Source organism: Vombatus ursinus, unplaced genomic scaffold (genome assembly GCF_900497805.2).
Source record: "Vombatus ursinus unplaced genomic scaffold, bare-nosed wombat genome assembly UNPS02014791.1, whole genome shotgun sequence".
Taxonomy (NCBI): domain Eukaryota; kingdom Metazoa; phylum Chordata; class Mammalia; order Diprotodontia; family Vombatidae; genus Vombatus; species Vombatus ursinus.
In genome coordinates, this window is record NW_020954569.1 from 47,402,675 (window position 1) to 47,426,722 (window position 24,048).

Below are 24,048 nucleotides of genomic sequence, written 5' to 3' on the forward strand. Positions count from 1 at the left end.
TGCATAGTCCATTAGAGTACCAAGTTGAGCAACGATGTTGATGTTTGTGCTTGTATTCAGCTTATTTTTTGGGAGGTAGTCAAGGTTAAGTAACTTGCCCAGGGTTACACACCTAATGAGTGTGAATTCAGGTCCTTCTGACTCCAGGGCGGTGCTCTAGTCGCCCTGTTTAACCATACTTTCAGCAAAAATCAATAGGAGTCCATGAAACAAATTTTTTTTATGTTCTAAAAATGAGTCAAAATGCTTTTTAAGTAGATTTTTGGGTTCAGCACCTTGGTGATTCGTCCTGTTCCAGCACCTTCTAGGAAGAGAGTTTCAGCTTGCCCCAGCCCCTGTCAGCCCCATTCCTCCACGTTTCCCAAGGACAGCCTTGTCAGACGGTGCTGCCACCATGGGCCCCCCTGGTCAAGGATGAGGACTCTTCAGCCCAGTAACAGCAGCAGCAGCAGCAGGTTCTATTCTCTATATGTGCTGCCTACAGCCATGGAAAGAATGGTTGAACCCACCGTTCAGTTTCTCATTGGCTTCCTGCAAATGCTGTTTCTTGTCAGCGAGTCAGAAGGAACAAGAATCGAAGGCTGGTTGTGGGTGAAGTATTCAGGCTGGGAGACAGTAAGCATGTGCGAATCCTCAGAAGTCTCTGTGCTTAGTTTTATCCATAAGACACGAGAGGAAAGGGAACCATGAGCTCATCCTTTAGGATTTTCATACAAAATGATGTGTATGCTGATGTCTCTGGCAGTCCTCATCACTTTAGGGCTATTTAGTAGATCAGGCATGTAGGATTGTTGTTGCTTTTTGGCTTTTTGAAAAAACTTTATTCCATAGAGTCAGCCATCAAGTGATAGAGCTTATAGACAGGTTTTTGTGATATACATATGCATGTATGCATATGTATGTATGTATATACATACATACATATACACATATATGCACAGATATGTACAATGTATAGAGATAGATTGAAATCTATCTCTATATAACTAGATCTATCAACTGATTAATGTATATATGTATATAGAAAGGAGGGCAGAGAGAGAACAGGGAGGGTGAGAAGACAAAGAGGGAGAGAGAGGGAGGGAGAGAGAGAGAGAGAGAAAGAGGACAGACAGAGAGGGGGAGAAAGGGGGGAGAGAGAGAGAGAGAGAGAGAGAGAGAGAGAGAGAGAAAGAGAGAGAAAGAGAGAGAGAGAGAGCGCACATGTTTATGTTCCAAGATGGAATTGTCAGTGAGATCCCAGGTATTTTGTGCATGTAATAAGATTTGTTCAGTCAACAAATACAGGTCTTTGCAAGTTCCTATGCTTGAACAGCTGGAATACTTTGACCAAAAAGGCTGTGAATACTCTTCTTGTCCCTGAAGTCCAGGAGTTGTCCATGTGTTAGTACTTCCCATTATGCAGGGCTTCACTCAGTGGTATTGCACAGAATCAGTGAGCAGACCTTTCTTCTTAGGGGAGTAAACAGAGAGCACTGAGAGATGTAATTTAGATTCGAGGGGAAGAGTTTTAATGTTTGACACAACTGAGACTTTACCAAAATACTGGAAACTTGGACCATATTCTGGGTGGTTTCTACAACCACCCTCCCAGATATCTCCTCACCACATCCTCAGGCCAGCACCTTCCTCCCCTCCCCCCAGTTCTCCTCCATCTCTTTCTAGTACCTCTTTATGTGTTTTCTTTCTGCATTAGAATGTAAGCTTCTTCAGGTTTATTTGCTTATATTTATATCCCCAGCTCTCAGCATAGTGACCAGAAAATAGTAAATAGAAATAACCCAAAGATGACCACAGTCTCTTGTGGTTCACATCAGTGAAATTGGCTCACTGGCTAGTTATTAGACAATGCTATCTAAACCAGGTAAAGCACAAAGAAAAAACATGTTTTGTAGAAAATTTGACTTTATTCTACCCTACATAGAACACACACAACTGGGAAATCAGAACATAACCCTTTCCCTGTTCTTGAATCTGGATAAACTTCCTTCCCAAGAATTCTTATGTCAGTGTCAGATCACAGGTTGCCCTTAATAACTTCACAAAACTTCCAAAAGCAAGGAATTATAAGGTCCTTAAAGTTGGAATCTGACTCAGGCTTCTCCAGTAACATCTGACAGATTCAGTACTAAATTATAAAGCCAATGGATTACTAGAAAGCAGGAAAACTGAAAGGACATTTTCAAGGTAGAGAGTAGTCCTGTTTAGCAAGAGCATAGATAAAATGGAAGGAAGAAATAATGATAAGATGTAATGATGGAGAGTTAGGGTATTACCAGCCTGGAGAGGGCCTTGAATGCCAGCTTAAGGTGTTTTAACTTTGCTCAGGAGGCACTCAGGAGCCACTAAAGATTTGTGAGTAATGCCCTTGGTATCTAGGTTATTAGTTTGATATTACCATATCATTGCTGGCTGGATGGTAAGAAAAGTCCTCAAAGTGAGCAGACTCTTGAGTGTTCAAAGGGAGTGTTGAAGGCTAACTGGAGATTGTGTTTGTTTTATGAGCAATGACATTCTAATATGTATTTCCAACATCTGATGTTATTGCTGTGTTTATGAGGAAGTCATTTGTTTGGATTTTCCTCTGTAATACATTCTTTTTCGTCCATTCCATGAAATATTTCTGGACTGCTGGGCTTCTAGTAACCCTTTCTAGGAAGGGAATTTGGATCTCTTGCATGGGATCAGTGATGGGGTGGAAGAATCCTTGAAAGTGGGATAAGTTAAGAAAGGGCTGATGTTTGCAAAAGAACTAATGCTGGTTCTGGAGCTATGGGATGTTCAGGTCAGCAGTCCCAAAGTCATTGTAGCAAATGGCTTCTTGGTGACCTGAACTTCCAGAGATGGGACTGCTGAATTATCTGCAGTTATGGACACTCCTCAGCCAGTCTCTGCCTGCAGTGGGTTAGGGGAAAGAGGAGAAAGGCTTCCTTTCTGCTTAGAGATGTGTTTATTTTAACATTAACAAAGGGTAAAGGACTCCATTCCAAAATTTTGGCTCAAGGTCCAGTCTTAAACTGAAATAGTGATTTTGGAGCATAAGGCCCAAGAGGACAATGACTTTGTCAGAGTCAGTTGCTGTGTATCAGGGCCAGTGGGTGTGGCCACTGGTTATTTTTATGCACAGCAGCTTCAGGGTTAGGTAGGAAACCCACAGGTAATCAGTTGTTGGTGGACATAACCTTTGTTCTATTAGCACCATGTTTTACCAAACTAAGGTAACCTGGTTACTACTACTAATAACAATAATAATTCACAATCACTTTAAAGTTTACAGACCACCTTCCTTACAACAAGCCTGTAAAGTACATTGGTGCACTAGAAAGATGGCTGATCTTGACCTCATGGGACTTGGGTTCAAATTCTGGCTCTGCCACTTACTATCTCAGGCAAGTCACTTAACCTCTCTCTGCCTCAGTTTCCTCATATAAAATGGGGGGAGGGGATAGGACTAGATGACGTCTGAGATCTTTTCCAACTCTGGATCTATGATCATAGTAAGGTTGATAATGCAAGTGTTAGTATTGCTCCTATTTTACAGATGAGATAATAGTATGTGAGGGTGATGAAGATGAGTGAAAATAAGGGATGAGCCATAGAGTTGTTAATCCTCAAAGGCAGCATCTGACATCATTATTAACAGAATGGATTTGCAATGATTCTATGATATGAACTTCTAATTTTAAGGTGGTCTTTTTTAAACTTTAAACAATTTTATTACACAAGGGTCATCACATAATTGGATATTTCTCTGCTTTGTACACAACTTTAATTAGTCTTTGCACAGATAGGCTACATCTGAACTTTCTTTCCAGTGATGGCAAATGCTAAAATTCTGATTTAACAGAATAATAGTAAAAATGCCTCAATTGGTTTAAGTTGATGGCAGAACATTGGTACATAGATCTTGCACCCAGTGTTAGGGACATACAAATGTCTTCATTTATAAAATGCAAAATAAATTATCTGTAGGCATGGATGATAGCAGTAAACTCTTACATATTTTGTTAACTGAAACTAGTAAATGATGCTTATAGTGATTTTCTTAAACATCAGCCTTTACTTCAGTCTTCTCTCCAACTGACTTCTCTTAAATTAGTAAAGAACACCGCCTTGAGTATTGCTCACATCACAGTTATAATGATAGAGCATTACTTTAGGAAATTAGAACATGCAGCATCCCATACCTCCACCCACCACTACCATGCCAGGTTCTTTCTCTTCTTTAGGAATTTCAGTAACAACTTCTGTTGTAGTTAACAGAGAAACTCCTCCAGCAGAATCCAACAAAGCAGTTCCTACAACCTTAGTTGAGTCAATTATTACGTTTTCAACCATATTCACAAAATCTCCAAGCACAGCATCATAACTGATCTCTGGGGGGCTTTGTAGAATTTTCTCAATTATCAGTGGTCACCACAGGGATCTTCAGTGTCTTCTTACTTATTTCTGTTCCATTTTTTTTTAATCTTCATTAGCTAGAGTTAACAATTCTAAGGCCAAAATGCATTGAGGAAAGCACACCACCTCCCAGAACCATGCCTTCTTCAGTGACAGCATGTGCATTAGTAATTCAGTCTTTCTTATCATTCACTTCTATACCACTTGTTCCACTAACCTTTATTACAGCTAACCCGGGAGAAAGTTTGGCCAAACGTTCATAGTTTTCATAGTCACTAACAGTAATCTCTAACTGTATAATGATTTCTTCAAATACACTTTTCAACTTGGGATTTTTCACCTTTTCCTTTCAAAAGTATGACATTATCTTTTGTCCCAATAACCTCCCCAACTTTTCCAAAGTCATGAGCTTGAATATATTCAAGATTTAGAGTCAATCCCTCCTCTCCAAACACCATACCACCAGTAGCAGTGACCATATCCTTAAGCAGGTTTTTCCTATTGTCACCCAAACCTGGAGCTCTTGCTGCAACAACCTTCAGCCCAAGTTCCAAAACCAATATACTTAATGTTTCTCCATCTTCAATAATTGTGACTGAAGGCTTACAGAGGACATTTGCATTTTCAAGTGCAGGTACAAAAGATTGGACACCATAGATCTTTTCATTTTAGAGAACATAGGCATCCTGAAATTCACATTCCTCACCTTTAGCTGAATTAATAAAATATAGAAAGATATAGCTTCTGTCAAACTTCAGACCTTCAATAATTTGTAATTCATTCAATGTTTTTCCATCCTTTATTGTGATGACAACCTATCCTCCAACTTTTTCCATTTCATCAGACATTATATGGCCAATTTCTTAGTCTCCATTTGTAGAAATTGTAGCATCTGAGCAATTTCTTCAGGGGTTGTGACAGGTTTAGACTGCTTCTTAAGCTCAGTAATGATGGCATCAACAGTCAACATCACACTTCCCCTGATCTCCATTGAATTTGCCCCTTTGATAATCTCCTCAAAGCCTTCCTTTACAATGAACCGTGACAATGGTAGTCCCTAGACTCTTCATTTGTGTTACTGTCAACTTCCTGAACTAGCCTAGCAGTAATGTTTTTATATTTGTCCTTCAAGCCACTTGCTTTTGCAACAATCACACTGTCTTTTGTTACCTTGGGACTTCCCCAATTCTGTTTAGTGATTGTAGTTCTCCCCTTTCGCCTCATAGTAACAGCAACAGCATCAGCTAAAAGATCTACACCTTGAAACATTAAGGTTCAGGCACCTGCTCCAAATTTGACATCTTTACCATAAGAATATGTCAAGTGAGGGGGCCAGTGACCTAGATATTGGTCTTATCTGATGAAGGATTGTGTACAACAGGAACATTTATAACTCCCACACTTGCTCTACTCCTCCAAGGCTGGGGTTGTGCCTCCTTGGTGAGGGTACCTCCATGGTGGCTGCTGCTGCCATTTCTTGCAGCCAGTTATAGGCTCTCCTGTGGGATGAAGTAGCATTAAGCTGGGCTTTGTGATCTCACATTTGAATGGGCAAGTGTGTGTGTGTGTGTGTGTGTGTTGGGGGGGGTGTTTCACAGATTTTTGCCATGATGATTAAGTTCACATCCTCTTGAATAAAAAGAAGAAAGGACCTTCAAAGGTAGAGGCTGCATAGAAATATATATCAATGAATCCAAATCACAGGAGGATAAATTTAGAGTCGAAATGGACCTTAAAGTTCACCAGGTCTAATCCCTAACACCACCCATTTCACAAATAAGAAAACTAAGACTCCAAGAAAGAAAGGGATTTGCCCAAGGTACACAGATAGTAAGAAGCAGAACCAGAATTTGAGAATCTTCCTGTCTCAGAGTGATAGTTCTTTGGATTTTTATTTATCCAGATGACCACAACTTTTCCCAAAAAATCCAAAGGAGAGACTGTGTTATGTATGCCATATTCACCATACAATTATTCTGAATGTAAGAGTATTATAATTCTCTAACCTGCTATTAATAAAAGTAGAAATGACTGTTTAAAAATGACATATTGTATTTCTGCGTAAGTAATAGAAGCCCATTATGATGCAGCTGATTAATTATTCCTGAGTCAGAGCTTAATGAGCACATACAGCAAAATCCTGACTAAACAAATGTTAGTTCTATTCTCAGCCCTAGCATTAAAAAAAAGAATGTGTTCTATAATTTACAAGAATTAGAAGTTAAATCAGTTCAACAGTGTAATTATATGGAATAGGAAATACTAATCAGGCAGAATGTCACAGAATCTTAAGAGTTTTAAGGGACTGACCTATACTGGAAGAAGAATCCCTTTAGACCACACCCTACGAGGGATCATCCAGTCTTTTTTTTTTTTTTTAGGAGCTTTTTAAATTTTTGAGATTTAATAGAAGGGGTGGGGATAGGATGAAGAGAGCCTGCTGGTTCACACCACAGCAGAGCTTCACAATGTTCTGACTATAAGTTTGGCAAAGGCAATGTTAATGGTCTCCCTAGTAAGAAAGAGTTACTGATTTTAACCCTATAACCCAAGGTTTTGGGCTTTTTACATGTATTTTATAAATCTACCCTGTTTCAAAGAGTGTGAAGTCTTAAAATTTTTTTTCTTATTATGAACTGAACAATCATCAACATAAATGAATGTCGATATAGAAAGAAGAAAAATAGGTTATGTATGAAACCAAGAATTTCTATAAAGTACAATCTTTAAAAAAAAACCATAAATTTATCAGAAGTTGCAACAAAATTGTTCTGTTTGCTGTTCCTTTATTTTTTGTTTGTTGTGTGTGCTTTTCAAAGATCTTCCTTCCTTGCTTGCTTTCTTCCTTCCTTTCTTGCTTTCTTCCTTCTTTTCTTGCTTTCTTTCTTCCTTCCTTCCTTCCTTCTGATGGGGATGGAATGTAAACTCCCAAGTTCAGAGGCCAGTTTCTTTACCTTGTGCAGGATGTGCTGAACCTGAGTGATGTTTCCAGGCAAAGGTTACCCCAGAGCCCAAGGCCATTGCCAGTGGGGCCCATGCTATAGCTGCCGCCCCTCCCCCCTCCTTCCTTTCCCAGGTGGAGGAGGGCAAAATCAAGGGTGTTTCAAAACTCCCTAATGATCAATCACAAAACCTCCAGAATCTGCCAAGATATTTTTAGCTGTTCTAACTTTCTCTGTAACCTCCATGAAGGAAGATTCAGAGGTACAGAGGGAAGGGAGTAAGTAAGCCTTAGGGAACCAAAAAGCAACTGCAGTTTTCTCCAATTCCCTAGCACCAAGGGAACTAACAGATACACTTTCAGATAGGGCATCTGTCCTTGTCCTCTATGCTGCGGAAGGTATACCCAGGTCCATGGCCTTCAAGCAACCTAGTGGACCGAGAGCCTGAGAGCGTCAGGCTGAGTGCAAGACAGCCTCATAACTATCTGCCAGAAAAGCACCTCCAAGCCTTCGTGCTTGGAGAGCGACCCCAACTGCAGAGCAAGAAAGGAGGGGAAGGGGGAGGCTTCCAGTCTTGGCTGGAGAAAAACTTGGGGTTAGGCAGTTTCCCCGTACGGGCCACCAAAATGATGCAGTTTAGAGGTTCAGGGGTGCTGGGACCCCAAAATCACAACATGTGGGTCCTGCCCGAAAGAATTTGACCCAAGCCTTCTTTCAGCCAAAGACAAGGTTTATTAGAACATCCATCATATTAGGTAGACTCTTAAGGAGTCTGAACATTAGGAAGCTATTGGCTAGATTATAAGAATCTAAGCAGGGGCTAGATTTTAGGAATCTGATCAAGGGCTAGATTTTAAGAATCTAAGCCCATCCAGTCTTTTGCTTGAAGACCTCCAGTAAGGGAGAGCCCACTAACTCCTGAAGAAGTCATGCCCTTTTTTGGTTGCTGTAATGATTAAAATACTTTCCTTTATATTAAACCTAAACTTGTGTCTTCACAGTTTCTGCACATTGCTATTTGTTCTGTCCTTTGGAGCCAAAATCCCTCTTCTACATATCATCTGCTTAATGTTTGAAAACTATTACATCCTCCCTGAGTCTGCTCTTGGCTAAACACCTCCACTCTGTCCAATGATTCTTGTATGGCATGACCTGGGGATCTTTCCCCTATCTCCACCCTGGTTGCCCTCCTCTGGATGCTGTCCAGCTTATCAACCTCCCTTCTAAAATGTGGTTCACAGAACTGAAGAAAGTATTGTAGGTGTGGTCTGACCGGAGCAGAGTGGAGTGGTCTCTATGGTCTTGGATTTTCTGCCTCTCTCTCTCTATAACCTAAGATTGCATTAGCTTTCTTGGCATCCATATCACACTGTTGACTCATTGAAGTTGTGGCCCACTAAAACCTTGACATCTTTTTTCAGATAACCTGCTATCTAGGCACACCTTTACTATCTTGTACTTATGAAATTGCCTTTTGAAATGAAAAAGATTTTAAATGTATCCCTATTCAATATCATTTAATAAGATTTGGCTTAATGTTCCAGCCTGTCAAGATCTTTAAAATATATGTATATATCTTTTGCTTTTATATCACTTTCATTCTAAAAAATCCTCCTTCCTCTCCCACCTAGCTAACTAGCCCTTAAAACAAACAAACAAATAAATAAATAAGAGAAAGAGGAAACAAAGTAGTTGAACAAAATCAGCCAGAATATCAACAACGTTTGACATATATGAAATATTCAACAACCACACTCCCACACCTGTACAAAGAAGGCAAAGAAGTGCATTTTCCTAAGTCTTCTCCAGAGCCATGCTTCTTGGTCATTATAATTACACAGTGTTCAGTTTCTTGTTGTTGTTGTTGTTCTTTCCATTGTGATCATTCTGCATATAGGTTTTTGTGGTTGTGCATACTGTGCTCTATATCATTTCATAAAGTTTTCCTATGCTTCTGAGTTTTTTATATTCATTGTTTCTTATGGTACAGTAATCTTCCTTTACATTCAGATACCACAATTTGTTTAGTCATTTTTCAATTAATGGGCTTATAATTTGTTTCTAATTCTTTGCTACCACAAAAAAGTGTTACTGTGAATATTTTAGTATATATGGGACTTTTTTGTCTTTGACCTCCTTGGGATGGATCCCAGCAAGGGTATCTCTGGGTTAAAGGATATAAACATTTTATTTAAGGCATAATTCTAAATTGCTTTCCAGAATGGGTGTACCAATTTACAGTTCCATGTATTATTGTGCTTTTCTTACTGCAACCTCTCCAAGAATGACTAATTCCATCTTTTGTCATCTTTGGCAATTTACTAGGCACGTGGTGAAAATTCACAATTACATTTCTCTTATTAATGATTTGGAGCAATCTTTTAAAGATTTTTTTAAATCCTGATTCTTACTCAGTGTGTTAACAATCCCTTTCAAGACTAGTTAGCTGCTTACATTGTATACTTTCAGTGATGCCAGGAAAGACACACATCTCATGATTTTTATCCTTGACCTCTCTCCTTCCAAACCTCCTCTACTGACTCACTGATCCCTGACATAATCTCTAATAATTTAAAAAGAAACTTAGGAAGAGGTGTTTGTTAAGTCAACATGGCTCACGTATTAAGGATGCCATTTTTGCGGGCCCTGATGCACAGATTCATCATAGCCACTCCTTAGGTATGCTCAATGTCCAAAACCCCAACCAATGAATTAAACCAAAATTCTCACATTTGAATAGAACATTATTCACATTAAAATCTGAATATTTTTCCAGCTCTTGCCCTCATTGAAGATGGGGCAAGAGCAGTTGAACAATATCTGAAAAGGTATAGAGATGGACATGAGTAAGCTATGCTCATGGGACCATAAGGAGACTGACCTGATTAGAGACTATGGTAAGTAAATCTGGATCAGTATGCTGTGGTTAGATTGGGAGGGGGAGGTAGGACATGGTGCAATCTTGAAAGTTTGCAGAGTTTGGATTTTGTATTCAAGGGAACCATTGATTCAAAAATCTCAATTTTCTGTTTTGTTTTGAGCTCCAGCCCCTTACCTTCTTTTCACTATGGACAATTAAAACTATAGCAATAGGGGAGAGCCAAGATGGTGGAGTAAAAGCAATGACTTGCTTGAGCTCTCCCTCAAACCCCTCCAAATACCTGTAAAAAATGGCTCTAAACAAATTCTAAAGCAGTAGAACCCACAAAAAGACACAGTGAAACAAATTTCCAGCCCAAGACAACCTGGATGGTTAATTGGAAAGGTATATCACACCGGGCTGGGAGAGAAATGCAGTTTGGCGTGGGTGCGCAGGCCACAGCAAACCTAGAGCAGGTCTCAGAGAACTGAATCACGGGCAGCTGTGGCGGTTTCCAGACTTCTTAACCCATGAATGCCAAAGACAACTTAGAAGATGAGTGGGAAAAGTCTGTTTCTACAGTGAGAGAGAGAAGCTGGGCCCAGCCCCAGTTTCCAAGCACGGCCCTGGGGCAGTGGCTGCTTCCTGAGCTTCTGGCCCACAGTCTGAGGGGGAATTGGGTAGCTGATCAGACGGGGATTGCAGGGATCTCTCTGCTGGTGCAGGATTCTCTTGCTTTGCCAGTGCTTGGATCTGGGTCACAGGACTGGGTGGCAGTCCTGGGGCGAGGAGGAGTGCTGGTGTGGTAGAGTATGTAGTGGTGGTGGAGAGGAAATCCTCATCACAGTTCCAAGACAGAAAAGAGTGCTTGTGATCACTCTTAGACCGGAGCACAGGCCAGGAAAGAAGTAAACACCTTGCCCCTTATCATACCACCTTGGAAGAACTGAAAATTTACAGGTCCCTAGAAGTATCTCTGAAAACAGCTGTACAAACCCCCGAAGCTTGGGACAGTACATTCTCCACATTGGAAGCAGACCTCTACCTTAACAAAAAGTTTATAACTCAAGTAATTGACTGGGATTATGACCAAACCTCACAAAAAGAGTCAGACCATAGAATCTTTTTTTGGTAACAAAGAAAATCAAAACATACAACCAGAAGAAGACAACAAAGTCAAAGTTCCTACATCCATAGCCTCCAAGAAAAATATGAATTGGAATATGGCCTTGGAAGAGCTCAAAAAGGATTTTGAGAAGCAAGTAAGAAAAGTAGAGGAAAAACTGGGAAGAGAAATGAGAGTGATACAAGAAAATCATGTAAAACAAGTCAACAGTTTGCTAAAGGAGACCCCCAAAAAATTGAAGAAAATAACACCTTAAAAAATAGCCTAACCCAAATGGCAAAAGAGGTCTGAAAAGCCAATGAGGAGAAGAATGCCTTAAAAAGCAAAATTGGCCAAATGGAAAAGGAAGTCCAAAAGCTTACTGAAGAAGATACTTCATTAAAAATTAGAATAGAGCAATTAGAAGCTAGTGACTTTATGAGAAATCAAGACATTGTAAAACAAAGCCAAAAGAATGAAAAATCAGAAAACAATGTGAAATATCTCATTGGAAAAACAACTGGCCTGTAAAATAGGTCCAGGAGAGATAATTTAAAAATTATTGGACTACCTGAAAGCCATGATCAAAAAAAGAGCCTAGACATCATCTTTCAAGAAATTATCAAGGAAAACTTCCCTGATATTTTAGAACCAGAGGGTAAAATAGAAATTGAAAGAATCCACCAATCTCCTCCTGGAAGAGATCCCCAAAGGAAAACTCCTAGGAATATTGTAACCAAATTCCAGAGTTCCCAGGTCAAGGAGAAAATATTACAAGCAGCCAGAAAGAAACAATTCAAGTATTATGGAAACACAATCAGGATAACACAAGATTTAGCAACTTCTACATTAAGGGACCACAGGGCGTGCAATATAATATTCTGGAGGGCAAAGGAGATAGGATTACAACCAAGAATCACCTACCCAGCTAAACTGAGTATAATCCTTTAGGGGGAAAAATGGTCATTCAGTGAAATAGAGGACTTTCAAGCATTCTTGATGAAAAGACCAGAGCTGAATAGAAAATTTGACTTTCCAATACAAGACTCAAGTGGAACATGAAGAGATAAACAGGAATGAGAAATCATAAGAGACTTATTAAGGTTGAACTGTTTGCATTCCTGCATGGAAAGATGATATTTGTAACTCATGAGACCTTTGTCAGTATTAGGGTAGTTGGAGGGAAAAAATTATATGTATGTATGGATAGATAGATAGATAGATAGATAGATAGATAGATAGATAGAGGGCACAGGGTGAGTTGAAGATGAAGTGGTGATATCTGGAGAATAAAATTAAGGGGTGAGAGAGGATTATACTGGGAGAAGGGGAAAGGCAAAGGTAGAATGGGGTAAACAAAAAAACAGAAAAGAAAAGGCTCTTACAGTGGAGGGGAAAGGAGGGAAGATGAGAGGGAATGAGTGAATCTTATTCTCATCAGATTTGGCTTAAGGAGGGAATAACATACACACTCAATTGGATATTTCCCTACAGGAAAATGGGGGGGGGGAAGGGGACAAGAGAGCAGGGGGATGATAGAGGGGAGGGCAGACTGGGAGAGGGGGTAATCAGAAGCAAACACTTCCGAGGAGGGACAGGGTCAAAAGAAAGAATAGAATAAAAGGGGGGTGAAACAGGATTAAAGGAAACAGTTTTTCACAACATGACTACTATGGGAGTGTTTTGCATAACTGCACATATATAACCCATACTGATTTGCTTGCCTTTTCAATTAGGGTGGGTGGGGAGGGAGGAAGGGAGAAAATTTGGAATCCAAAGTTTAAAAAACACATGTTTAAAAAAAATGTTTTCACATGCAACTGGGAAATGATAAAGAAAATGGGGTACAGAAATCTATCCTGCCCCACAGGAAAATAGAAGGAGAAGGGAATAAGAAAAGGGGGAAAGAGACAGAGGGGAGGCCAGACTAGGGGAAGGGGTATTCAGAATGCATACCATCTTGGGGTGGGGGGAGGGGCAAGATGAGGTGAAAATTTGGAACTCAAAATCTTGTGGAAGTGAATGTTGAAAACTAAAAATAAATAAATTTTAAAAAATCTAAAAAAGAAAAAACTACAGCAATAGAAAAGTCCTCTAAAGAAGAAAAGGGAAAGCAAAGAGCATAAGACCAGGAACTGACCTTCAGGGAATGTTCAGAGTCATAGGGCAGGAGGAGGAAAAAGATAGCAAAGGAAACAGAGAATAAAGTCTACTCTAGATCATATAAACCAAGTTCTTCATTTTATTATTGATGAGACAAGTGAAGCCCAAGTAACTTAGGGCTTCCTAGCTAAGACCTCACAAGTAACCAGCAGACAATCTGGAATTAGAACCCCAATCTTCCAATTCCAATGCCTTCCCATTATACTTCACTGAAGTTTTGGAGGAAGGTCAGAAGGAAGGGAAAGAAGAAGGGAAAAGCATTTATTAAATGCCTACTATGTGCCAAGCACCATGCTAAGCATTTTAAAGTCACTATTTCCTTTGATCAGAACAGTGTAAAGCAGTGGTGTCAAACTCAAATAGAAATGGAGCCACATAAGCCATCCATAAAGATCCTTGAAGTTGTATATTTAACTTTAAAACATAATATTAACTATGTTTTATTATATTTTTTGTTAATTATTTCACAATTATATTTTAATCTAGTTTGGGTAGCACTCTCAGGAGTGTTGTGGGCCACATGCAATGTGTAGACCATTTATTCAAGAACTTTGGCAATATGTCACAGATAAAATTCAACAAAGGTGATTGAGGTACATTTTCTTTTAGTGAGGTAACATTTTATTAGCAGGAGTACTACCTGCCAATTGAATGGGTCAATAATTTGCCTCAGTTTAGCCAAAGACAAAGAATTGAAGATGGAACTCCTTTTTTAATAAGGGTAGAACAAAGAATAGATCAGAATAGGTAAGGAAATCATACCATTGTTTATAGGATTAGCAGCATCATGGGGATGAGGGCAACATGATTGGTTATATTAAGGAAAGCAGGTACGCACATACATGTACACACACACACACACAACCAGGTGGCATAGAGTACAGGGCCTAGAGTCCGTGAGTTCAGATCTGGCCTCAGACACTTACTATCTGTGTGATCTTGGACAAGTCACTTAACCCTGTTAGCCTCAGTTTCCTCATCTGTAAAATGAGCAGGAGAAGGAAATGGCAAACCACTGCAGTATCTTTGCCAAGAAAACACCAAATAGGATCATAGAGAGTCATGACTGAACAACAAGTGAAAAAGAACCAATTTTAGAGTCAGAAGATCTCAGTTCAAAACCTGCCTCTGACATTCGCAACCCAAGTGACCTTGGGAATATCATTCAAATTCTCTGGGCTTTAATTTTCTCATTTGTAAAATGAGTGGGTTGAACTAGATGACCTCTAAGGTCTCTCATAGCCCTAAGTCCATGATTCTATAATCCTTATCTTTATCTTACCCCTTTCCTTATTTCTCCTCCCATTTTTAACTACATGCATATCTTTTGATATACAAACTTGTAAACATCCAGAGAGTTGGTTAAGCAAGCATTTATGGAACAACATTGTACAAAGAACTTTAAGGAACTACTAAGGAAACACAAAGTATAATTCCTTCTCTCAAGTTTGTAGTGTAGGTGAGGGAGACAAAACATACGCATGCAACAACTTGGTGAAAATCAATTGAATATAAGTGCCTCCTATGTGCCAGGCACTGTGCTAGAACTGAAGATGACACAAATGGAAGAGTTGTTGCCCTCAAAAACCTTATATGTGAATGGGACACTTACAAAGCATGGAGTCACCCAGTGCAAAATAGTATATGACGAAATGAGTCAGTAGAGTTCTGAAAGTGATGAGGAAGGCTTTCTGGATACATGGGTCAGTGTTGAACCAACTTTGAAAGATGCAGATGAACAGAGAGGAAAGAGACAGGTTCATAAAATCAAAAAGAGCATTCTAGGTAAAGGAAAGGACACAGATTATAAATGCATAGCACACCACAGGGTAGGGACCACAGATAGGGTGGCTTGAAGGTAGGTGAGTAGAAAGATGTGGAGAAGAGTTTTAAAAAAAAGGAATAGTAGTTAATGGCATACCTTAAATACAATGCCTTGCACATAATAGGTGTTTAATATTTTGTTTTGAATTTAATTGAATACCAGACTGAGGAACTGAGCTCTTACATGTCAGAGCCACTATAGATTTTTAAGCATAACTTACCACTTGAACCAGTATTTGCCTCTAAGCTATTTCCTATGAATCTTAAGATTATGACAGGCAGTTAATAAACATTTATTAAGCATTTACTATGTGCCAGGCAGTATGAGTCCACAAGTTCCTACAGGGCAAGACCTTTTTTTCATTTTTGTATCCTCAACTCCAGTACAGTGCCTTGCTCATAGAAAATGAGTGATAAATGTTTGTTGGATTGAATTGGGAAGTTGAGAGATTTTTTAAAAGTTATTTGTGAACTTTTTGGATAGAAGATGATTTTCTTTTCATCTTCTTTATCCAAAATTTACCATTTGAAGTTCACTCTGAATATTCTCCCTCTACCCCTACCCAACAGAGAGAGAGAGAGAGAGAGACAGAGACAGAGAGAGACAGAGAGACAGAAAGAAAGAAAGAAAAGAAAGAAAGAAAGAGAAAGAAAGAAAGAAAGAAAGAAAGAAAGAAAGAAAGAAAGAAAGAAAGAAAGAAAGAAAGAAAGAAAGAAAGAAAGAAAGAAAGAAAATAAAAAAGAAAGAAGCAATTTGATTATATAGATTTGGTAAGTTTCAAGTGGTTCTGATTTGGGGGCATTTTTTCCTATAAATTATTAAAAGAAGTTACTTAAAATGAATATGTTCATTCTTGCCTATATAGATACAGGGAACATATACTTATAATCATAGCATTATGTGTGTGTGCCCATCCACAATAAACAAGGGCACGTATCTCTCCAAGTAAAATCCATGTTTCATTTCCCAGGCCCCTGTCTATGCCTGGTGGCTCCCAGAGTGAGGCTACTGGTGCACTGGAGTATTGATGATAATTGCCTTATTGTTTTATAATGCTTAAGTGTCTTTCTTTGTCTTATGTTTTCTATTATAAAACCAATGCCAGCTGCAAAAAAAAAATACCTTGGAATAATATGTCCTTGGTACATCATAATGAATAGTGCCAACTCTGTGAATTTGGCTTGTTTATCATTCAGCGATCAGGTGGTGGTTCTATAAATATGCCTCCCTCTGCCCCAAATCCCCAGAACTTCTAATACAATATAAAATCACAAAATTTCCTCCATTTTTGCCCCAAATTATTCAAATAATTGACTTCTGGTCATAAACCATGGTTAACCATCAGAGATTGCTGAATCAATCATCTTAATTTACTAAAGACTAATTACTATTATATGGGAACCAGTGGCAAAATCAACAGACTAAATTTAACATGCTTGCCAAGCTAGTATCACTTATAGCAAAATCCTCCCTTAATTGAGATTCCAGGATTTGTATGATTATGAGAAATAAAAGGAGCAGGCATATTTGCAAAGCATTTGAAAGATGTTACTTAAAGTTTCCTTTCAAATTTCAAAGTTTCAGGATCTTTGGTACAGGAGAAGGAAGGAAGGACCCTAGCTAGGCAAGTGCTACCTCCTCAGTTTACTACCTTCTTGCACCTCCCCCTCCACCACCACCCCCCCCCCCCCCCCCCCCCCGCCAGCTGGTACTTGTGGTGTGGCTGAAACCAAAATTGGGAAAGTTAATATGCAGCTGCAGGCATCTGTTTCTCTTAGAGCTGGACACTACTAGCATGGGTCATGCATTGAAAGCTAACAAATCTGAATTAGCCAACTCAAGGAAGGCAAGAAGGAGAGATACAGAAGGAAGGAAACATGAGACAACTGACAGGAACTGAAGAGTAACTACTGACTAATTTTTTTAACTGACTAATTTCTACCAGCCCTCTCAATCCCTACCCCAACTCTGACTTGATAAGCAGTAGCTAGCTGTTCCTTTAATTAATTTAAAGCTGGCAAGAATATAGCACATGCTATTTAAGAAGTATCTTTTGTCGTTATTGATAATGTTTTAGAGAAGGAAAAAGAAGAAAGGAAATCATGTTGTGAAAACAGTTTTCTTGATGATGTTCTCTAAAACTGAAGGCTGAAAAACACAAAAGTAAATTTGAGGCTAAAACAGAGCAAAAAAATGTGAATCAATATTATAGGAAAAAATGATATTAGAGATTCTCTTGTTCTTATAAAGGCAGTCACAGGAGAATGTGGAATTCTCTTTTCACAAATCTAGATGCATATGAAGATGAATCAATGTGAGTACTATATTTTATGATACATGTTTACCTTCTGAAGCGTTCAGGGCACATGAATAAATGTGTATTACAGGGAAATTTGGCATTTTTACCAAATAGTCCCTCATATTAGACAATAAGGGACCAAAAGAGTTTTTAAGTATTCCTAAGCCTAGAGGAATCATAGGTGTAGAAGGATACCTAGAAGTCATTAGGTTCACCCTCTTCATTTTATGAAGAGAAAACAGAAATCCGGAGAGGTTTAAATGATTTGCCCATGATCCCACAGTGAGGCAGTGGCCAAGGAAGGCTGGAAGAAGCCCAGGACCTATGAATCTACACGCGGAAGTCTTTCTGCTACACTATTCTGCTAGCCAAATAAGTCTCTCCCCTCCTCGAAAAAATAAAAAGTAAAAGGACACCTCAGTATTGTGCAGGTCTTTGCCAGGAATAAGCTCACAATACTGAATTCTGAAGATCATAGCCCTTTATCAGAAGCAAGCATTAGGTGGAAGAAATAGGTAGTCTGGGGTAGGGGTGAGAAGGCAAGGCTGGGCAGATGAAAGACCAAAGTGACCATGCCTATGGACTTGACTGACAGACTGACACCACTAATGGCTTTTGACTTCACAGGGTCTTAGTCCATGAAGGGGAAATGCCACTTGTAATAAAACTCAGTGGTGCTATTCATTTTGTAAGTCATTCAGTTAGCATGTGCTAAGTAGTTAGAAAGTAGTGGTTGTATCTGCAGAGCTGTGACCCCTCCCTGTTGCTTAACAGGTTGTCTTAAGTTCAATTCAATTCAATAAGCATGTATGTAGCACCTACTGTTTGAGAGGCAGGTAGGTGTCATGGGTGGAGAGAGCACTGGGAATTGGAATCAAGAAGACCTAAGATCAGATCTGCCCTCAGATATTTATTAGCTGTGTGACTCTGGGCAAGTCACTTAACCTCTTTCATTCTCAGCTCCCTTATCTATAAAATGGGGATAATGGACTCCAGTTCCCAGGATTATCATGAGGATGAAATGAGATAATATATATAAAGTGCTTTGCCAACCTTCAGTGTTAGCTATTACTAATTATTATAACTGTTATGGTCCAGGAACTATGTTATGTGTTAGGTACACAAAAACAAAAGTATAAATGGTCTCTGCCCTCAAGGATCTCACAGCATATCTACTGGAGAGAAATTTTATATATTTATATAATATACATATATATATATAATGTGTATGTGTATGTAACATATAGATATATACATATACTTTTGTGTGTATATATGTATATGTGTGCTTGTATGCATATACACATATATACTCATAAGTAAACACAAAATACATCAAAAACACAAATTAATTTTGGGATAGGAGTAAGTGGTAGAAACTAGAAGGAATCAGGCAAGACCCCCTCCTGTAGGGTATGGATGGCACTTCAGCTGATGCTAGGAGGTGGCTAGGGAACTCTGAGTAGTGGAAGTGAGAAGAAAAAGCATTCCAGTTATGGAGAAGAGCCAGCCTGTGCAAAGGCCCAGGGAAAGATTGAATGTTGCATAACACTGGTAAAATGTTGAGTGAGTGAGGGGAATGATGCACAATACAGAGTGTTCCAAAAGTCAGACAGTTGGGTGAGAGGTGAGGAGGGTCTGAACCGAGCTGCTGGCTGCTTGAGTAGGGACAAGCGGCCTCAATGTGAGATAGAGTGTGAAGGTGGAACTTAGAGTCCTTGGCAACTAATTGACTAAAGGGGTGAGGGAAAGTCATCAGACTAGGAAGAAGTATACTGATAAATGTTTAACAACTGGCTCTCTGGAGAAAAAAGAAAGTAGACATACATACTTTAAAGTTTAATCTGCACTATTAATGTTTTCTCCATCATTTCTTGAGTTTAGATGATGAATAAAACAATCAACTAAGCCCTGATTTGTTTTCTAATTTCCAAAGTGTAATTGCTCATACTGAAATTTTAACAATCAACTTCTAGGGTTTGAGCTGGCCCCAGGATGATGGCACCCTCAACAGAAATAGGGAAGTTAGGAGAAGGGGAGGATTTGGTGGGAAAGGAAATAGGAATAGGGAATAATGAGTTCTGTTTGGATATAAGATGCCCATAGGGTATGCAGTTGAATATATCCTGTAGACAACTGATACAGCAAAACTCAAATTCAGGCAAAAAATGAGGGTTGGATTTATAGACCAGAAAGTCATCTGCATGAAGATGATCATTGAAACCTTGGGAGCAAATAAAGTCATTGAGAGAGAAGAAGACCAGGACAGAGCACAGGTGCACTTATGTCAAAAGAGCATAAAATGGATATGATGCAGTATATTAGACTGAGAGGGAGTGGTCTGATGAGCAGGAGAAGAAGCAGGAGAAAGAAGTTTTGAGAAAACCAAGGGAGTAGAGAATATCCTAAAGGAAAGGGATAATCAAAAGTGCCAAATGAGGCAGGAGAGGGCACTTGCATTCTCAGAAATTTCCTATTTATGGTGTCAGGTACAATATGGAGCCCAGGGCAAGTAACCGATGTGACCACTACTCCAAAGCCTGACTCTAGACGTACGATGTAGCAGGTGGTTCTTATAGATAGGAACTACTTTCAAGATCAGCACATTGCTGGAATGGGAGCAATGGAAGAGGCTTCTTGTGAAATGTGGTTTTTAAGCTGGATTCCTGTGTACACACTCAGGTTTTAAAAGTACCAAAGCTTGAAGGTTCCAACAACCAATAACAATAATTAGAATATGGGGAGATACACAAAGGTTTCAAATAAGGTTTCCTCTTTTTGTGGCAGCTGAACATTTATTTGTTGTTGGGTAGCAGCAGGGGTGTCTAGGGTGGATGGGTACGTACACATTGGTGTTTAACAAAGGTTTGGCAATAGCTTTGTGGTCTTTTGTTGTTGTTTAAATTTAGCAGTCATTCACTCATTCAACAAACATATTTTTTTAGCACCTCCCTGAATGCCCTACACCAGGAACTAAGAGAGATACAAAGACAAGACAAAGTCTCTCTCCTCAAGGACATTATAGTCAAGTAGCTACAAAAATTATGTCACACAGACTGTTAGAACTGGAATAATTACTAACATTTCTTATAGCACTTAAAGCTTTACAAAGTACTTGCCTCAAAGAATTGGAAATCGAGGTGATACCCATTAATTGTAGCATGGCTGAACAAGTTGTGGTATATGAATGTAATGGAATATGATTGTACAATAAGAAATGATGAACAGGAGGATTTCTGAAAAAACATGGAAAGGCTTACATGAGCTAACACAAAGTGAAGTGAGCAAAACTAGAAGAACATGGTACACAGTATCAGCAACACTGTGTGATCATCAACTATGATTGACTTAGTTCTTCTCAGCAATACAATGATTCAAGACAAGTCCAAAAAAATCATGATGGAAAATGCTATCCACATCCAGAGAAAGAACTGATGGAGTCTGAATACAGATCGAAGCATACTATTTTCACTTTCTATTTTTTGTGTATTTTTTCCTTTTGTTCTATTTCTTCTTTCACAACATGACCAATATGGATACATGTTTTACATGATTGCACATATATAACCTATATCAAATTGCTTACCATCTTAGGGATGGGTGAAGGGAAGGAGAAAATTTAGAACTCAAAATTTTAAATTAAAAATGAATGTTAAAAAAAGAAAGCAAAGGACAAACAACATCAAAAAAAAAAAAAGCCCAAACAGTATTTCTCTCATGACAACCCCCTGAAACAGGTAACATCAGTCTTTCATTTTACAGATTCAGAAACTGAGTCAGAGAGAGGTTAAATGAGTTGCCCAAGTTCATGTAACCAGTGTATGGCAGTTTCAGGTCATTGGGTGCTCCTAATTCATTATCCTATCACTGTACCCAACTATCTTCCTAACTACAATATAGGTTAGTTGTCTATAAATTTTACCTATCCACTCTTATCCCACCCCATTGAAAAATGGAGAATATTTGGCACATGTCACTTTTCCTATGGCCTGACACAAGGATACTCCTACTGTCCATCTTCCCCTTTCCCTTGTATTTATATTTTGTGGGGGTTGATGAGAGTATATATTATAAAACACTCTGAGTCAAAGAATAACCATAAAAAGTTCTATATTTGTTTAAGATTTTTTTAAAAAAATGTTTAAACTTTTTTGTGTCTTAAAACAGGAGCCTGACTCTCTTTATCATTTATTTCAGACAAATTAAGCTAGCCCCTCCTAAAAAATACTGTTACATAGTGCAAACAAGGCTTGATTTGGAGCCAGAACTCAGTTCAAATCTTAGCTCTGATAATTATGATTATGTGACCTTGGGCAAGTCCCTCGATCTCTCTCAACCTCAGTCTCCACCAGCCCTGAAGTCAGGAGGACCTGAATTCAATCTGGCCTCAGATACTTACTAGCTCTGTGACTCTGGCTAAGTCACTTAACCTTGATTGACTCAAAAAAAAAAAAGGCCACATTAGGAGGATTCAAACCTAAACCCCCAACTCCAAATACTGGGCTCTTTTCATTGCAATGTGCTGCTTCCTTGAACTTCACATACGTAAAATAAAGATTGTAATGCTTGTGCCAGCGACCTCACAAGGTTATTATAAGATAGAGCTTTGTTAGTCTGCTAACCTTAAAGAGTTAAATAAAGTTACTGTTATGTTTGGCATAACCTTATTGATAGCATAAAGTTCCTGCATTTAGTTAGCTTCTACTCTAGATGGGTTGTGTTTCAAAAGATCTGAGACAAGACCATGAACACACACAGTGATCAGAGAATACGAGAAAACACTTGATCAAGTAGGGTGGTGTTTTCAGGCCTTCAGGAGGAAATACACAGTCTTTGAAGAAAAGACAGTATTTGACAGAGGGCAGGGAACAACTTAAGCATTCTAGCAATCTGAGGGCCTCTGCCATGGGAGTTGGCCTCTCAGACCCACTTTGAGAATATCCCTGAAAAAAAAGAAAAGGAAAGAAAACAGAATATCCCTGACTGGGGCAGCTAAGGGGCACCACGGATAGACCACTGGCCCTGGAGTCAGGAAGACCTGAGTTCAAATCTGAGCTCAGACATTTGACGCTTAACTAGCTGTGTAACCCTGGGCAAGTCACTTAACCCCATTGCTTAGTGGAAAAAAAAAGAGAGAATACCCCTGATCACTTGTGTCGCCTAGATCATACCAGAGACCAAGGGCTCAATCTATGTGACCATTTAATCCTGGAAAAGGTTGATAAATATCCCACCTGCCTATTTTGGGCAATGGAGAGTGGCTAAATTCTCACCATCTGACCCTCCTACCCTAGGCCGGTGCTGCAGGCTGTATACCACACAGAGCATTGAGCACCTCAACAAGCTATCTCTAGCTGAGGAGAGTAATGGGTTAGACCAGATGGTCTGTGAAATCTGATGATTCTCTTGGTAAGCAAAAGTGGTCCTTAAGATGCAGCCCTTCTCTGCTGCCCAGGCCAGTGACAGCCAGGAGAGAGACCTGGGGGTTCTGAGAGAAAAAGTCATTTGGTGGGTGCCTTTGTATCTGTGCTTGTGTGTGTAGATGTCCTACGTCTTGTTGTTATGATCCCCACAGACTCCCAGTGGGGAGCATCAGCCATATCTTCACTGCAACGGGGTGACACCAAAGACCATACGTGGAACAGGCTGCCATGAACCAGCGGATGCTTCAGTTGATTCTTTTGAGATATCCTAGGGGTCAGTTTTGCACACATCCTGGAGTGTCACAACCACAGACTTTAGTAACTACAATAATAATAGCTAGCATTTAGATGGCACCTTAAGGTTGGTACGGAGTTTCACATATATTGTCCTCACAACGACCCTGAGAGGTAAGTACTCTTATTATTGCCATTTTGCAGGTGAGGAAACTGGCAGAGATTAAGTGGCTTACTCAGGCTCACACAGGTGGCAAACATCTGAGGTAGGATTTGAGCTCTGGTCTTTCCATCTCCAGGTCCAGCACTCCCTCCCCTATACCCTAAATGCCACGTGAATTTTGTAAAAAGCCAATGGAGAGCCTATGTAAATAGTGACATAGGAAAAGGAGAGTCAAGGGTCATTTGACATATGATAGAGCCCTGTCCTGGTGACCAACAAAGACTCAAACTTAGGTAGAATTCATTGCATACCTGCTGGCTGCACCCAAGCTGCCACACAGAAGCCTCTATGGTGAGCAGGGGCCCTGCAGAGTCTCAACTATTACTTCCTTCTCATTATATTTCTTTCATTGTTGTTTCTTATCCTGTTTCTCTTGCCCCAAGTGGGTAGGAGGTAGGTGCTAAACTGACCCAGTTTACCAGCCCCTCGGGATTGGGTATTGTCTGGGGCGTGTTTAGACCTCTTGGGGCAGCTCCCCATGTGAGCAGATCCCCTGAGGACGGAGAAAGCCCTATCCTGATCTGACCTAAATCTACAAGTTTCAGGATGAACTGAATTGAACTTCGGAATGTA

At 39.5% G+C, this 24,048-nt stretch overlaps 1 protein-coding gene and 1 pseudogene across 1 annotated transcript in view; one reads left to right on the forward strand and one right to left on the reverse strand.

Moving 5' to 3' along the window:
* Positions 1-24,048, forward strand: part of TPPP (tubulin polymerization promoting protein) — a 137,324-nt gene that overhangs the window by 95,999 nt on the left and 17,277 nt on the right. The gene's annotated exons all lie outside the window — the stretch shown is intronic.
* On the reverse strand, positions 4,165-5,788 carry LOC114048014 (annotated as a pseudogene).